Genomic DNA, 11,516 nt, shown 5'->3' on the forward strand with positions numbered 1-11,516 from the left:
AATGTACAGGTTAATTTACCCTAAAAAAAGTCATGGATTCGTCCTTGTTTTTATAAAGTCTGTTTGGGCGTTGCGCAGATCCGAGCCTTGACAACAGACGTATTAGGAGAAGCGCAGAGCGCCTCGTCTGCGGTGCCACTGCTCCGCACAGCGACAGCTTAATTATCTTTGCCTTTCTGGATTTAACATCTATAGGGGAAGAAAGGCACGAAAAAAGTACGTTAACCGGGCCGGATATATAAGTTATCCGGCCCTGTCGCATCTGCTTCCGTAAACTCGGAAGAACGCGCCCGTTGGAAGGCTTTCCGAAACGGTGTTCTCGTCAGGTTCACCTGTTGCAGTACGCTTGAAAGGTAGGAACTGCTGTCATTATGAAGAAGAAAAAAAAAACTGTTATAAGAATAAGATTAGTTGGCTGTACCCTACGATGACCATCGTTACTATTAGATTTGACAAGGTCTTAGCCTCCTTACGGGGCTTAAATGTCCGGCTTCTGGAGAGGAGGAGGAGGCTATAGTTTATACACTCCTGAACAGGTGTATCTCCAAATGAATCGGTAACTACATACTAGAGTTCTTGTGTATACCTTTATACCCTCCGCATCACACACGTAGATTACAAACGATCTGTAATGTGGGTTACGGGCCAACATTTCAAACTGATGAGTGATATAACACGTTGGGTGTGTTCGAAACAGACACATGACTGCTGTTAAAAGTAATTGGGCTCGACAGGCTCTCCTCGAGAAGAGGCCAGGGGTCGAGCTACTCATAGAAATTATTTTACTGTACAAAATATTCAACGTCTTCACAAAACAGTTTTAAACATAAAATTTTAGATCGACTATAAGAGTTACCACGGTCCCCGGGTACTATTTTGTCTTTTTTTACCGACATAAAATTGTTTAAAAAACGTATTTATGGTCATGGCGTACTACTCGTGTTGGATAATGACATGGCCATTGTTGGAGCCAATATTTGCGGGTGGGGTGTGCCTCCACCAGAGATGTATTATTTCTTTTAATAGGTTTTTTAATAGGTTGCACATGACTCAGTCTGTTTGCGATTTAGATGTGCCCCACCTAAAGGTTATTACCTTTCCATGATCAGCTCTAGCTAGCACGGATAGTGAAAGTTTATTGCAAATTCCTACCCGTAGGCTTATTGCAAGTACATGTACATGTATACGTAACACGGAGTGGACGGACAGACAATAATGAACAGTATAACATATTACTACTCTAGTCTTAACTACTGACACTTAATTCTATCTTATTTGGGTCCGAGACAGTGGAAGACGAATGATCCCACTTTTCCTGTAATATGTGGGTTTTGTGATGTTAAAGAGCAAGGCTGGACTATAAAACCACCCAATAAATTCAGCTAACGTAAACTCCCAGACCTCAGTCTGCTTCTGAATGCTGTGGTGTTCACATCAGTGAAGGGGCTCGCTGGCTAAGACAATTTACGAAGTATTGAAGTTACTTCAGCACATGTTTGAAATCATATAGTGTATAAAAGGAATCAAAGTATACATGTAGTTGCACATAAACAAGTCAGCTTTGTAGTACCTAACCAAGAGTATGAAGCAATTACAACACTGGCCTAGTAACACTGGCCTGCCATGCTCACTAGTAGAATGTCTCAGACATTGGCTGTCAGTATACAAATTACATTTCTACAGAGCCCTTGAGTCTATACTGGTTTCTTAGACTACCAAGTAGTCACCACAATTGTATAAGTCATACTTCTAGACACACAGCTATCAAAGCTAATTCAGCTCTGAGGAAAATATAGATACAATTCCAACTTTGAAGGGGTTGCTTTGACAGTTGAAAACACAATGTTATGATTTTCGGAAAGTTGCCTAGCAAAGTTACGTATTGTATTGATTACGTAGCATTGTTACACCTACATGTATCTGGGCTATTTTGTTGGTCTGACAATGTTTTCTTCAAAAACTAGTGAGAGAAATACAGGATTTTTCAAATCTTGAGACGTCAGTTAATATGCAAATGATTTCCTGTCGTCTGCTCTGATCCGATTCTATTGTTCTTTGAGTCAGACGGGTAGACATCCCCTACAGAGGATAATCCATTTATGATGTTGGGATGAGGGTTGGAGTCAATTTAGCTACTAACTCCCTGACAGAAGATAGTTTTTATAGGAGGAGAACCCTGGGTCCTGCTTTCTTGTCCTTTAAGAAAAGAGTAGTTTTCTTTTTGTCTGAAAACGTGGATGGAATATGGTGGCCTCTTCAAACAGCTCATTTCTTTCGTTGTCGTAGAAGGGCAACTTGACATAAAATGTGTTTCGTCTTCCACTTCGTTTGACATACAGTATTTACAAGTTCTTTGGCACACAGGTAAGTTCTTGTACCGCCCTTTCTCAATTTCAAGGGGATGGGCACCATTTATAATTTTGCAAATTGCAGAGCGTAAATCGTTTGTCCATGGTATAAGTTGTTTTGCATGTCTTATAAAACCTTAGCTTGCCAGTATCAATACTCAAATTGTGACAGAAAGTTTGAATATACATATTGGTAATTCTGGACCTTGAAATAGTACATACTGACTTGATATCACTGGATGAACTGCACAAATAGAACAGATAGGAGTTTCCACTATGGTCTAAATTTTCTTTTACACGTTGTTACAGAGCTCTTCTACGACTAGTTGTAATAGAGTTACGTTGAAACAAAAGAGCGTCAACTTGTATAATGAGTGTCTGTCATAATCCACCTGTAACAAGTGAATCACAGGCACAGATATATCTAGGTCTAGAGGGAATCTACCAAGTTCTGCTCTGGAGGCTAAATTACTACGCACAGTTTCTGAAAAGTCCAAGTATATTTTTACAAAATCGTTGTTGCGAAATTTCAATTGGAGAGCTGTAATCTATGGAATCAGGGCCCCAAATTTCGCATCCATACAAAAGAATTGGCTTGATACAAGAATCAAATATTCTTAGTAAACACTTTGGGGAAACAGATGAATGAATAAAAGATTTCAGGCTGTACATAGCTTTACGTGCTTTGAGTGAAAGTTGTTTTTTTTTTGCCTGGGAGAAACTGCACGACCATGTTATAGTCAGGCCGAGGTAGCAGTAGGAGGGAACTACGTCAAATATGTGTTGTCAAAATAAGAATACATGTTTTGGGAGGGACCGGCGAGATTTGTTAAAGATACTAACTTTTGTTTTCATTAAATAAAATTGGAGTTTCCATTCGGTACAAAAGGCGCTTAATCTATTAATAGCGCATTGCAAACCTTCATCTGATTCGGAAAATATGACAACATCGACTGCATAAAACAAGCACGAAACGAATAAATTATGTAGAGATGGTGGTTTACATTCAGCAATGTCGAGCACGTATACAAGGTCATTAATAAATAAACTAAACAATGTAAGGCTTAAATTGCAGCCCTGTCTAACTCTTTTTTTTTGTTACAAACGGTGGCGTTAGACCGGACGAGGGTTTTACAAACGGAGTCAAAAGCTTTTTTAAAGTCGACGAAACATGAGTAAAGGCGTTTGTTTTCGGAAAGGTATTTACTGAATAACAGGGTGTCCATGATGAGTAGGTTGTCGTTTGTGCCAAATCCTTTTCTAAACCAGGCCTGATTTGGAGATATATGTTTATGTTCATCAAGAAACGTGGTTAGGCGTGTGTTTAGTATTGAGGTTAATAACTTCGCAAGACAACTAGTAACTGATATCCCCCTGTAGTTACCAGGCTCGTCTTTTTTTCCGCCTTTATAGTGGCAACAATATGGCTGGTGCTCCATTGTCAGAACGATGTTTTAAAAGATCATCTGATATTGATACTGCTCTGAGCATGAAAAAAGATGAGAACTTTAGTCATGATATGTATCGACTCAGGTAAGAAGTAACATTATGAAACATAAATACCTTATTATTACCTTTTTCACAAAGAAGTATTGTATTATGAGACTTCGTTGAATTTTTAAACAAAGCACGCAGTTAGTTACAGTTGCACGCAAAATTACTCAACCCCCTTGCATTTTGGACATCACGGCAAATTGAGGAACATTACAACTGCAGACTATTACTAAATCATATTAAGTGATGACCATATATGTTATTGCAATCTGATACCATAGCAAAAGTCAAAATGTTTCTCATAGTTCATTTAGTAATTGCAACTTTTACACAAAAAGCAGGTTTCTAAATTATTCAGCCTACCTATTTATTTAAAAGCTGCAATGACCTGATGTAGACGTGAACGATAGCTTGTCACAAGCTTCCGGCAGTGCTCTTTGGGAATTTTGACCCATTTCTCTTGGTCAATGGTCTCTTGCTCAGCAATTTCCCGAGGTCTACGTGGTGCAGCAGCTTTCTTCAGATCCAATCAAAAAATTTCAAATGGGTTTAAGTCTGGAGACTGTGATGGCCACTCAAGTACTTTCCAGGTTCTTTCTATGACCAAACCTTTGTGGATGTCGATGTGTGCTTGGGGTTATTGTCATGCAATGTATATTTATATATCAGTATCAATTATTTCACAATTGTATGTGAAGAGTTATATTTTTTGTGATCAGTCTTTGAAGAAATCCGTTTTTTTTCTTCTCCCTGCCAAATCAAGTACGCGAAAGTTTACTGTACAGTTAGCGCTACTATCAACACTATCCATCAAAAATGTTTTCTGTAGTACTTCTTCATCCCGTTGAAACAGTCTCTAAGGTATGTCATAATCCATGATGAATGGCAAGAAATGTAATCATTGCAGACTTCTTTCGTCACGGTGTCTTTAGTCCAGTAACAGGCAATCTAACGAAATGATGATTAAAGAAATCGGATTTAAAATTACACCGTCACGGTGGTACCATGCATTTATATATTTATATATTTATATATTTATATATTTATATATTTATATATTTATATATTTATATATTTATATATTTATATATTTATATATTTATATATTTATATATTTATATATTTATATATTTATATATTTATATAAATATATATATAAATATATATATATATATATAAATATATATATATATATATATATTTATATATATATATATATATATATATATATATATATATATATATATATATATATATATATATATATATATATATATATATATATATATATATATATATATATATATATATATATATATATATATATATATATATATATATATATATATATATATATAAACAAAAATTATCGACGCCATGCCATTTGGTATATAAGAGACGCCGCTACCAAATGGCAGGGCGTCGATAATTTTTGTTTCCGTAATCTATTGTCCTTTTATCCTTGTACTTACTTGCCCCCTCTCTTTTTTAAGAACGCATTATAAAAAATCTTCTCAAGTACTATGGTGTTTTATTTAGAAAACTTATTTGAACTTATCGGCCGACAATTACATGATTTGTTCATATGGGGCTAAATGTTCCGTCATATTTCCTTTAATTACGAAAAGTGTCAGGTGGACATTTGAAACGTCTGAAAATGCGATAATCCAGTGGTATATCAATTACAATTTTATTCTTCCTAATGATTAGCTAAACTGCACGATTCAACGGATTCAACCCCGAGTTTTTTTGTCCATAGCCTTCCCCCTGAACAGATTTTTCTCCGTGACCTCGTCCACCCAACGCACCAGCCCTCCCCCGCTAAATATCCTATGAACCCCTATGACGTCAAGAAGTCTGTTTGGGCATTGCGCAGATACGAGTCTTGACAACAGACGTGAGGAGAAGCACAGAGCGCCGCGTCTGGGGTGCCGCTGCTCCGTACAGCGAGAGCTTTTATTTTTGCCTTTCTGGATCTAACACCTATAGGGGAAGAAAATAAACTGTGCTGGTGTTAACTGTTTGGGCTCAGTCCACAACTGACTGGCATGCCGTGCACATGGTTGCTGGAGCTGGGCTAAGACACATGAAAAATCGAATAAGTCTGTTTCCTCTTAAAAGGCATAGAATAAAATAAAGCCCAGCCTACAGGGACACAGCCTTGTAGGGAAATATCATTTGATGCTAGCAGGAATTCTGGTCTTGCAGATCAGTGATGACGGTAGTTCTTATATACGAACAACAACCCAACTAACTAAACATCAATGAAATTGACATTTATCTAACTCAGCTCCAATTTTGATCCGGTGGGCATGCTGCCTCCGGCTGCCAAATGACACGGTTTAACACTACCCCGTCACCTTGCATCTCACGGCAGTGGTGAAAGGCCTGCTACTGTCTCGGACTAGGGCCCGACACGGCCCCACGCGCCTGGGTGCGTATGCCGGCGATTTCGTGATGTCTTACACGGAACAACCGCCGTTTATGTGTTAGACTTTTTTGAGACCTGTCTTAAAATCTAACAATGTTTGTTTTGTTCCCGTTCCCATTTGAACCTAATTTTGTTCAGTGCTGCGATTGATACATGTCAATTTGCTTAAGTGCGGTACCATTATATACTGTATTGTGTTGTATGAAAGAGCGAGACATAATTGGGTGCGCTCAGGTACATAAACTTAATCTTCTCTTTTAAATATTCATGTTGCTGTCTTGAAAAATATATAACGTGTGATCATGAACATCGCAAACATCTTACTGTGCTAAAACACTGTTTTTAACGTAAAAACATGATCGTACCGGTATCTACGATATATAATATAGATGATTTTTGCCCAACATGTCAACATTCACTCTGTATCAAGTCAATTGTTTTGGATACAGGAGGGGATTCTTGAGTCAGTGCAGGCACAAACTAGAGTTCCAAGACCTCATATCTTCGCCAAATAATTGACCGAATGGTGCAAGTACCAAATTCACGCCATTTACCAATATGACATTACTTTTTTGCCAACAAGTATTCAATTTAAGTCTTAATTTGTTTTAATAATATGTATCAATAACCCCCTCTTTCCCAGTGGCTTAACATACCAAATGTTATAAAGTCCTCTGATGGAATGTCAATTATAAAGTCCTCTGATGGAATGTCAAGGTAATAAGATACGCAATAAAACTGTAACTCAAGCAACTGGATAGATTTTCGAAACACAGTGAATCAATATTAAACACACACACAAACACACACAAAAACTCAGGCGCTCTCTCTGTTTCTCTCTCTCACACACAAACACTCACACACACACAAAAAAAGGAACACTCCCTCTCACACATAAACACACTCACACACACACAAACACTCAAACGCACACATACACACACAAATACACACACACACACACACACACAAATACACACACACACTGTTGTAATATAACCTTAAGCGCTGTGATGACGTGAGGGATAATTGTGGTGTGAACGAGCACAAGTCTAACTGGCGGACGTAGCTGTATGGTTATTCGTATGCCTCAATGCATCATTCTTATCAAATCATCTCGGACATCCCGAAAAATAAAATGATAAGAAAAAGATGGCAACTCGAGAAGTCAAGGTTATTTCTAGCACACAGAACATCCAAGGTTATTTTTAGCACATCGAAGATCCAATTGTTTACACCACAGCATTTGGTGGTGGCAGCGTCATGGTATGGGGAGGCATTACCTCCAGGGGAAAGACAAGCCTTGTCATTGTACCAGGAACCCTCAATGCAGAAAGATATCGTGACACAGTACTTGATCCGGTGGCCATCCCTTTCCTTCATAACATGGGGCCGACTGCCTTGCTGCAAGATGATAACGCCCGCCCACACCGGGGAGGGATAATCGCAGACCATCTCCAGCATGCAGGTGTAGAGAGGAAGGAGTGGCCCTCTAAGAGCCCGGACCTGGACCCCATCGAACATCTATGGGATCAGCTTGGGCGAGCTGTCCGTGCAAGAGTGACCGAGAGAACAACGCTAGCTGACCTAGGACGACTGCTGGTGGAGGAATGGGACGCTATCCCACAGCATCGCATTGCGCGACTGGTGACGAGTATGAGGAGGAGGTGCCGTGCTGTAGTGACAGCGCGTGGCTGGGCCACCCGTTACTAAGACTCCTTGCTAACCCGTTACTAAGATACAGATTGTTGGTTTTGATATAGAATAAACTTAGCTTTCATAAATATGTCTTGTTTATTCTTGTTGATTTTTCACAATACCCTCGTACAGAAGTCAATACCAACAGAAGAATATGTACGGAATAGCATGTTTGACTATAGTAAGGTAATCTGGGCACTTTATTTCTTCGACCCACTCACTTTAGCAGGCCTGATGCTCGTTTCATGAACTCGCAATCACAATAAGTTTGGTATCATGGGAAAGAATCAAATAAGCTTTTAAAAGATATGTAATACATTGAAATCGGTAAAAAGATAACGGAAATATGATAGACCAAAGTCAAGTTTCCGAACTTTTTGTGCGTAGTTTACATCATTAATCGTGGATATTTTCGGCGTTAATTAGGGCGGTAATCACAATACGAAGGCCAATTGTTAATAAGATATAAAGGAACACATAGCAATACGAGTTTATATCAACCCCCATGACATTCTTTTTGTAATCTAACTTTTGTCAGGCCTTGTCAGGCACACCGTATTAGGCCATAGGCTGAGGTTGTTTAACTTGACTAATTAGAAAATAGAGGGCCATCTGGAGAATTCGGTAGAATACTGAAAGCTTTTTGATGCGCACGGGACTAGTGGGTACTTTATCGTATACTGTAAAAATATTCATTTTTGACTTTTTAACTTCCTAAAATTATCATCTATTGGAAAATAACTCCCCCCTATGGAGTTTAGGACTCCTTTAATGTGTTCAGTTTAGGTATATTTTTCCAACACACGGTTGGCGACATAACGAAAAGGGGACATAATTGAAAACCTGACAAAAACACCTAAACACGTCAAAAACAAGCCGGACTTATTCTCCAAGCAGAGGTTTTGGTCGGGGGGTAGTAGTGGCCGGGGTTTTTAACATTGCCTCCCGCAACGTTAAAAAACCCCGGCTACTACTACCCCCCGACCAAAACCTCTGCTTGGAGAATAAGCCGGACCCATTCCTCAGCTTGGAGAGTACACTTCACCAAAACTGCAACACTACTTGGTATGGAAAAGTCACATGCACCATGTATTTCAAAATGTGTATGATATGGAATACAGATTTATTCTATTCATATATATTGACTGTACCATTTCATCAGCACTTTCAATATTTTTTCGTGACCTGTTATAACATATATCAGCACACTAGACACATATACTAGTCCTGTACCACCAAATAATTTTAACCCTATCTAGACTGGACTCACCCCCCCCCCCCCCAAACACACACACACACACACATAACTTCCAAACGGTATGGTGCATGATCAAATTTGCAGGGGGTGATAAGAATTCGTATATTAATCACTGTCCATAATAAGCCTTGATTATTTTTCAAAGATAATGTGTTTGTTATTACTCCTGGACGATCTTTAGCTCTATATATGAACTGGATGTGCATGATACAACTACTCTATAGCCAGGGTATATGGTTATTACAGCACGAGAGTAACAACAAACAAAGTAGAGATATGGATCAGCTCGAAAGTCGACGCATTTCGGGTGGCAGGGCCTCTCAGTGCCTGAGTATTTCATTTCTGCACAAAATCAACCACGATCCAGCCTTACGTCCGAGTATTCCTGTCAAGATTCCATTGCAGCTTTACCTTAGGTAAGTCCAGTTACTCACTTGCCGTAGCATGTCATGCATTGATGCTGCGCGTTACCTCTACAATCAAATCATGATATCTTAAGCTGCTATCTCTGATAACTGCATCTGAAATAACGTAAGTACTGCAATCGTCGAAGAAAGGCTGGTACATTTGTACTTGTGTACTATTCTATACTCAGAAAACCTACGAGCCTTATTTGTATATCAAATGAGAACATAGTCTAATTCCATAGACGGCATCAAATAACGGGAATCTTTTATTTGGGAAGTTCGTACTATGAAAATATGAACAGAGTTAACATAAACTCTATAAATCAGTATCTCATTCGTGAAGTTGATGAGGAAATGCCAGTGCAATAAGACAAAATTTCTCAACGAAAGCAGGCAGGCATGAAACTCTAGTATGACAAATAAGTTTTTTTCCTGTTGCATAAGATTTACGTTGAGGCCGCATCCATGATTGTTTAGTATATCCGGTCGCTCAGTTCCGGAGTTCATTAAAAGCTCGGATACTTTCCACTCTTCCACGGGGTATACCAGGGCGGATCCATAATATCATAATATCTTGTTTGTGACCATTGATACTGCATTGTTATTCATAAAAACACTACTCGGGTTTTGGTTCACTACCTATTTACGCAAGGGAAATCAACAAAATCCCAAACCGTTCCCATTAACTCAATTGGTAATACTATTGTTAGTGAAATTGAGTTAATGCACATCATATCGTCACCTATTTAAGCCGAATGAATGAAAAGGAAAATACATCGAGATTTCAACCAAAAAATACATCGGCACTGCAAAAAGTCTCGTGAATGATTATGTTCGTCTAAAGTCAGTATCGCGCTTTCTCTGAAGTTCATTGTGCATCTAAAGATACACGTCCGTAGGCAGAATCTGTTACCTCCATTAAAAATGGAAAACTAGTTTTAGATGTGTCTGTATCTGTGTGTGTGTTTGTGTTTCCGCACTACTGTAGTCAGCATAATTTATATAGGTTATGGTAAGTGGAGCATCAGCAGATACCAATTATGCAAATGAATTCCAAATTTGCATTATTAATGAAAAAGCACCATAATTCACCAAAGTGGAAAATGATAGGACAATCGATATCACAACATGTGTAAGTTAGATAAGCGTGTTTATGACGAAGCAAATATTGTTTAAATGTGTAAGTCATCTGCATTAACAGAATAGCCATCTGCATAAACAGAATAGGTCTCCGAACAGTTGTTTGGCGTGTTTCATTTCTTTGTTTGGGAGACAATCAAGAGCCAGAAGCAATGTAGGGGTTCGGGTTCCTCAGCCCCCTGGATATTTGGAATTTCCTATCTGAAAGGTCAAATATTTGTGGTAGACCAAAATTTACCCTGAAAATGAGGAACACTTAATCAAATGTAAACAAGAGTGTATAAAAACAATCATCCTCCGAAGGAGATGAAAATGGATACGGCACGTGTTGTGGAATGATCCAAATGACAAAGCAAGAGTAGCAATGAACTGGACCCCGGAAGGGAGGAGAAAACAAGGCAGACCAAAAAACACATGGCGACGAACAATGGCAGGTGAACTGGAGTACTTTGGCCATACTTAGAATAGTAACCAGAGGGTTGCACAGGACAGACAGAGCTGGCGAACTTTGGCTGCTGCCCTACATGCCAGGAGGCATAAAGGACAGTAAGTAAGTAAGTAAAATATACCCTTTGACCGCATATCGATTTTTGGATGGTGTCTTGTACCATTTGAAATATGCGTCATCCAATCGCGAGTGGATACGTCAATTAGTTATTGATACAACGGAAACCAGAACAATCGATCGATACAAGTGACAAAGGGTCGTTCAGTCGACTGTTATAAGATTTATCATAGCA

This window comes from Branchiostoma lanceolatum, chromosome 6, assembly GCF_035083965.1.
Source record: "Branchiostoma lanceolatum isolate klBraLanc5 chromosome 6, klBraLanc5.hap2, whole genome shotgun sequence".
Classification (NCBI taxonomy): Eukaryota; Metazoa; Chordata; class Leptocardii; order Amphioxiformes; family Branchiostomatidae; genus Branchiostoma; species Branchiostoma lanceolatum.